This window comes from Poecilia mexicana, unplaced genomic scaffold (assembly GCF_051168715.1).
Source record: "Poecilia mexicana isolate PSO_F unplaced genomic scaffold, ASM5116871v1 scaffold_17, whole genome shotgun sequence".
Lineage (NCBI taxonomy): Eukaryota > Metazoa > Chordata > Actinopteri > Cyprinodontiformes > Poeciliidae > Poecilia > Poecilia mexicana.
Genome location: NW_028263386.1, coordinates 15108698 through 15115754, shown reverse-complemented (window position 1 = coordinate 15115754; position 7057 = coordinate 15108698). Strand labels below are relative to the sequence as shown.

The 7057-nt window shown below is 37.8% G+C and overlaps 1 protein-coding gene across 6 annotated transcripts in view; it reads left to right on the top strand.

The window, feature by feature from the left end:
* The first annotated feature begins 494 nt into the window (after positions 1 to 494).
* kmt2cb (lysine (K)-specific methyltransferase 2Cb) overlaps positions 495 to 7057 on the top strand; it is a 75582-nt gene continuing 69019 nt past the window's right edge. For all 6 annotated transcript variants that reach the window (XM_088014672.1, XM_014990398.2, XM_014990396.2 and 3 more), the window contains exon 1: positions 495 to 1249. The gene's annotated coding sequence lies outside the window, so the exon portion shown is untranslated. The remainder of the gene's footprint in view (positions 1250 to 7057) is intronic.

The following is a 7057-nucleotide window of genomic DNA, read 5'->3' as shown; positions in this document are numbered from 1 at the left end:
AGAGAGGAAGAAAAGGCACAAGGGAGCAAGCTGAACCCCAATTTGTTCGTGATTTAAACGTCCATGTTTGTCGCGAAAAAACCAACCCCTTCGTGTTTTATTGTAATCACCAATGCCGACAGTTGGATTCACTTCTGGCAGCTGCTGCTGGAATATTTTTGCATGAGCTGGAGCGTTAACTATTTGCAGTCCAGTTCCGATAAGGGTGAAATCCACAATCCGTCTTTTCAAGTTTTCCCATGCCATTATTTTATTTACTAAATGCCCATATCACTCCGCAGGGTCAGAGAGTATTTTGAAGAAATTGTGAAACGGTCTGCTTCCTATTATTTGCTGTCTCGTCTTATCGATAGATGAATACATTTGCTAAATATTTGAAATGCGTATTTTTCGACCATTTAAATCGATCTAAAAATAATCGTCCGGTGTAGTTCTGCTTGGAGGAGGTGGATCTATTTTGTTGGGAGCCTAGGGGGGCTGTGCTTCGGTGCCACTTATCATTAGATATGGCCACCGTTATAGAGTACACCGAAGCGTCATCTTCAACTTGGTTTTGTCATGTTTATTGCTGATATTTCTACTCGGTCCGTGTGGCAGACTGAGTGTCATTTTTAGGGAAGCCAATGTTTGTTTTTGCACATTTTTGGAGCCGGTTGTTACTGCGTGGCAGGCTGGTTACGAGAGTCTTCTAACTGGCCGCTTGGTCCCGCAGCTTGTCGCAGCTGAAGAAAATAGAACCAGTTGCCAAGCCAGCGGTCCGTACCCAACATTTGCTTCAGCCGCAGCCATACTTTCCCCGAGGATTCGCATTTGAAGTTTACGGGAAGCTGGCTCATAGGGCAGCCTGAATTTCGGATTTGAGGGCGTTTTGTATGTTGGTGGAGAAATTGCTGCTGGCCGTAGACTTGGGTGGCTAACAGCAACTAGCTGTATTATAACCCGAACTCGACAGCTGTCATCGGAGAAAGGAAAGTGATCCCCCGCAAATGAGCGAGCCAGCGAAGTGCTTTTCCTTTGGATTTACATCAGCTGCTTTTCCATCAAATGGGCAAAGTTGGGAATACCATTGCGACGCTGGGATATAATGATATGTGCTGTGCATTTTTGAGAACTGCAGTGTTGTTTCATTGGAGAGAGGCTAGCTAGCTCCATTAGCTCGCTAGCTTGCTGGCAAATAAAAGTACGACGTTTCATCCCCCCAGTATTTTGGGACATGAAGAGGATAATTCTCTGTCCATAGGACTGGAAGGTAAGATGTAATCTGAACTTTCTTTCCTATCGCTGTTAGCTTGATTTCTGTAATGAATTTAACCTTTTTGAAGTGAGTCTGAGCCAACATCATCATCCTCCAGTCTGATGGAGGGGAGGAGGGGGGATTTGTCGCCGCCTCGGCTTTTCATGACTCAGACTATTGAACGGAACGTTAAATGGAAAGGTTCATTGGTGCTATATAAACCGAAAACGGGGGTTTATTCCGTTTCACACAGTGTAATACATGAGCAACCATACACAACGATCCCAAGTTGTCTAAGAGAAGTAGAAATCAGATTTAGCGTCGTTGTGTAATGTAGCATTTTCACTTTTAGAGGGGCATTGTAGTTCTTTGGAACAGTTCCGTTCCATTGAATAGACCGAGCCTTTGTGTGCTGGGCACAATTCCGGATCATTGCCTTCTTTTCGATTGGGTCGTTGATTATATGAAAAAAGTTGCATGTTATGTTTCCCCGTCCTATTCAGTCATAAAGAAAATCGCGTTCGTGTGAAATGTTTTGTTGTGGGTTGTAGTTCGGATGAGTTGGTGAACTATCTGCATCCACTGGTAACCTGTTTGCTCCTTTAGCCTCTTTTCAGAGTTGTCTTCCTGAAACTAAATCCAATCAGCTGTGTATGGGTGGCTAAGACATGGTGGATCAGTTTATACTTTTGCAATTTTAGTTAAATTTGGTCGATGTCAGTGTCTCTTTAGTCTGTATGACCGAGGAAAGGCGACAGAGTTCCAACACAACAGGCTAGCTCTAGCTGTAGTTAGCTCCTGTGCAGCTGCTTTGTGCCCAAGATGTGGGTTAACAAAAGCTAACGTTAGCATGTTTTAATTTGCACCCCTGCTGCCCATAACCGCTTAAAAAAATCTCTGCATTGCATGCCCCACCAGTACATGTCGGTATATTCACATCTAGTGTTGTTTTTTTGTCTTGACTTTACTCGAAAATATCTGTAATCCTGCCATTTTTGAGAACTGTCTCCATACAGTGCATCGCCGGGCAGTAACCACCTGTTTCTTAAAACATGTCCATGCCAATAATTTTGTAATATGTATATTATACCATAGCAAATATCAGGTAAAAATATTTCATAGCGTTTGACCACTGGTCTACGCCAGTAGTAGAGACAAATCCAGCTGTGAAAGGTGGTTTGGCTGTGTAATAATTGCTCTTTCAACACTTCTCATTACTATGACGTGATGTCAATAAAATTTTGATTTCTCTAATGTTCTGCGTGATTTTGTCCCATCCATCAGTTTATAATGTCATTTCATATCCACATATTGCCATTTCATCTCTTTGCTACAATGTCTTAATTACTGAATGCCTATAAGTGCTTATCAGCAAATAAGAATATACTTGAAAATGTAATTTTTTCCAGTAATCCTATTGAAAAAGAAACTGATATGTCACACACAGGCTATTTTAACCATTTATTTATATTAGCTAGCAAAACCTCAAAATATAGCTAGTCAGAATATTAAAATCAATTTAAAGAAATGTCTTTAATGCAAAAATGCTATGTCATAGCCTGCGTAATCATGCGGAAGACTGCTGACCCGACAGTTGTCCAGCTCACATTCATCGACACCATCTCTATAGATGGTAAGCCACAAAAGATAAATAATTGCCAAAGAAGTTGTCTGTTGAGAGTGCTGTATTTTACATTTCATTTTGTACTATCTTATTGAAAAGTTAAATTGAAGAAAAAAGGTTTGGTAGAAAATATTGCACAACCTTGAGACAGACATTTTTGTTTTGGAGAGAGGTTCAGTCAGCACATGCCAACATTTTCAGGACATATCCTACATTCCTATCAAGGAATTGTTGCATTCAGCTTCAGAAAGAGTCTTATCTGAACGAAGGAGAAAAAGACCTGAGCTGTTGCCAAGCAGCCCAATGTCATCCTTTTCAGATGAAAATAAAGAGTAATTTTTTTAATTATTATTTCAGTTGAAATTCATGATCCCAGAATCTGGAGGAAGTGAAGCTCAGAATCCATTTTGCCTGAGGTCCAGTGTATAGTTTTCAAACTCGGTGATGATTTGGTGATTCTTGTCATTTGGTGGTGTTGCAGACGCGCCAGCTGACATTAAAGGAAGCTGGGCCTCCTTAAAACTTCAGCAGAGCTATACATTGACACTAATCTTCCATATTAAAGTTTCCAGAGAAATATAATTCTTGTTAGCTGTAAAACGCAATCGAAAATATCTGGAACGTATTCATTTGATTGTAATGGGTCATAAAAATATTCACATCCCATAATGTAACTTACCTATATTCAGTACTCTTCCTGAACACCTTTTATGATATGCAATTTCCATTTATTTTGGTTCTGATTCCTGTTGGGCTAGTCGACACTTATGAAATATGACAGATTATAACCCCATATCTAACCAAAATAGCTCCAAGTGGCCTCAAGCTACTAGAGAATATTTATTGCAGTCAGATAATTACTTTTCCATTATGTAGTTTGTAGGAAAGCGCTTGAAATCCTAAGTTGTCGAAGTGGGTACAAAAAGGACCCCTGGGTTGTACCAATTGGTGTACAGGTGGTATGGAGCGTCCCGTTTTAAACTGCTACATTTAATACCCCCACAAAAAGTTGAATATAAAACAATCAAAATGCATCTATGTGAAATACCTACGGGCCAAATGGCCTATACCCTGAAAACTATTCCCCCATGCATGTACAAATGAGATTGTAATTGAATGACTGCTTTTAGTGAAAGTACCAGTTTTATAATAATACGTTATTTAAAATGAGTTTTCAAGTTCTTATTGTGCTGAATAGTAGTAGGGTTGCAGAGCTATAACTGGTCGGGTTATTAATGGGGCTAGCTCTTCCGGTAGCCAGCAAACCAACCACCTTGTATGAAAATGGCATTCCATTATTAAGGAAGGGGAAGGGTCTATTTGTTTCCACAACGTCACTGTTTCTTTCATAGCTGTGCAGCAACAGGTGGGGCAAGGGTAGCACTGTGTTACTCCATTCTCCACATAGTGAAAACTCCGATCACCCCTGTACTTTAAAAAAAAAAAAAAAAAAGACTAAACCATTGGAACAATATCTTCAAAATATTCAAGGCATTTAAATTGTACGTCTTTTAAAACCTTTGTCTACTTTTGTAATTGTAACGCATCAGTTTACAACACTTTTTGCCAGAGAACCTTCAGATGTCTTGAGGAAAAAAAATAAATAAAAGGGAGTCTTGTCAGAATATAGTGTAAAACAGCGATGGAAATTGAGCTTTAAGTTTTTTTTTTCAAAATAGTACAAAATCTTGGTTCAGCTAGCAAAGATTGAATTTGTTGTGGTTTCACCATTATGAGAAAAATATTTATTGCGGCAGTAGCCCTTCATTGTTTGTGTTGTTTTGGAAACGGACCCCATTTTTCACAAAATGATTCAGTGGACAGTAACAGTCAAATTTGTACACATTTCTCCTGTCTGACTTGTGTGTATTGGCTGCTTATTCTTTATATTTACACATTTATAATGCAAAAATACTTTAATCTGGAGATATTTCATTTACAGCATTTTTCTTCAGTGCGTACCTTCTGTCTTCAGCAGTGATGTGCATCACAGCTGATGTGCTACATAGTGAAACATTTAAGTAAAATATTGTTTTATTACTTGACCTAAAATTTTGGTCTTTTTTTATATGTAATTGCTCTTTAGTAAAAACAATCTAGTTTGGTATGTGCTAGTTATTGGATCAACTTTCGTAAAAAGAATAACATTTTTTGAGAAAATGTGGTTTGTCAGAAGTTTGAAGTACATTGATGTATTAAAAGGATGATATGCAAAAACCAGTACTTATTTTTTAATCTGTCCTTTTTCTTATTCTTGTGGTTAACCCTGGACATAGTTCCAAGTACTTTGATTAAACCGTGTTCACAGTAAACAAAATATTATAATATCAAACAAAACAAAATATCAAAATATTCAGTCAGCTCTGTCCTTGGGCATACAACAGCTAATAAAGCATTTTGTAACTAGTTCCACTATGTCATTTGGTGATATGAAAAATGAATAAATGGTTTCAGAAAAGATATTTGAGAAAATGTACAGTACTGTGTTACACAATAAAGAACCTATTACTCTGTAGTGATTCTGTTTGCGCCCAGAAGGTCTGTCTTGTAATCAGGTCTTTTTTTGTTTTTTTTGTTTTTGAAACCACCTTTATTTCAGTGCATGCAACTTTGTTTTGTTTTTTTTCCCTTTTATTGCACTGACTGTGTCTTTGGCAAGATATTGAATCGGGCCTCATATCATTTTTAGCAATCTAGTAGGGAAGCTGTACTTCAACAAAATCACATCTGCTGCAGTTCAGCCCCTCACCTGCATCTCACACATCCCTTCAAAGTTTGACAAGCTGACTTTTTCATTGTATTTTTTTTTTTTTTTGAGTTAGCATTCCTACTCTGCACTCTCACAGCAATACAGTGTACAAATTAGAGTTGCATTTAAAACATTTCAGATGACAAACTTTTATTTCTATTAAGTAACTCAATTCTAAGTAAAATTTATATATTTACTACACACAGTGATATAAGAGTCCTAAAGAGATACTGCCTCAAAACGGCATCTCTATTTTTACATGCCGTCCTCACCTTGAGGTGCCATCATTATTTTGATGTGGACCAGTCTCTCCTGTAGCAGACTTACTCTTACCTTACCCCACCCAACATTATGCTACTTATGAAAACTAAACAATGCTAAATAAATAGCACCTTACCTTTCACTCGTCGGTTTCTGTGGCAAAATGAAAAATATCTGGTGCGGGGATCTACTGCAGTGAGACTCCACCAGGCCGACTACATGACAAAGTAAACATGAATTCCAGACGATTCCATTTCAGAGTCGTTGGTGTATGTCTTATTATATTTGGGATATAAAGTAACACTACCTTAGCAACAGTGTTACGTTTATAGTGTTATTGCTTTAGAAAAGTTTATTTTAGGCCACGTTTGGATTTATTAATGTTAAAAGTAATATTAGTTTGCACTACAGCACAATTGACAATATTATATTGTCCGTTTTGTAAAATGAGTTGAATGTACTCAAAACCTAAATGTGTAGTTTGATTCAATGAATCTATAGCACCAAATCCCCATAAATGCTAGCTTGCGGTACTTTTAAAAACCGATCCTGATCATGTTCAGTTATGGAATTAGTTTTACTTTAAATTTAATGTTATCTAATTAATTCTAACACGGTCCATATAGTCGCATTCTGATCCAGTTATTTACAGTGGAATTTTTTTTTTTTTCTTTGGCTCAGCCGGCCTTTATTTGAGAGTGGTTAGACAGGAAAGTAGGTAATGAGAGAGGGGGAAGACATGTGGCAAAGGTCATCAGGCCGGGACTCAAATCTGTATCGTCTGCGTCGAGGACTAAGGCCTCCATATTTGGGTTGTACTTTACTCTTGTGCCTCCACAGCACCCCAATAGTCCAATTTGATCCTAATTATGTAATGGTAAAATTTAAAGTCAGCTGATCATAAAGTGCCAATTTTTGCAAAGTTGGTTTTGGTCAATATGTCCTTTAGCTACCTGAACTTTCTTTTATAAACTTCTTCTCTGGCTACTTTTGTTGACCTCTGTAAGGCAAGTGGTCAACCAACATCGTTTTGTCTCTTAAGCTTTTCACACATGATGCCAGGATGCGTCATACACTTGGCCTAATTTGAAAGGTGATTTCTGAAAACTGATATTCCTCAAAGTGTGATATCCTTTTTTTAAGAAAGCAATTGTGCACATCACTGTAAAATTACAATTTAGATTATAGT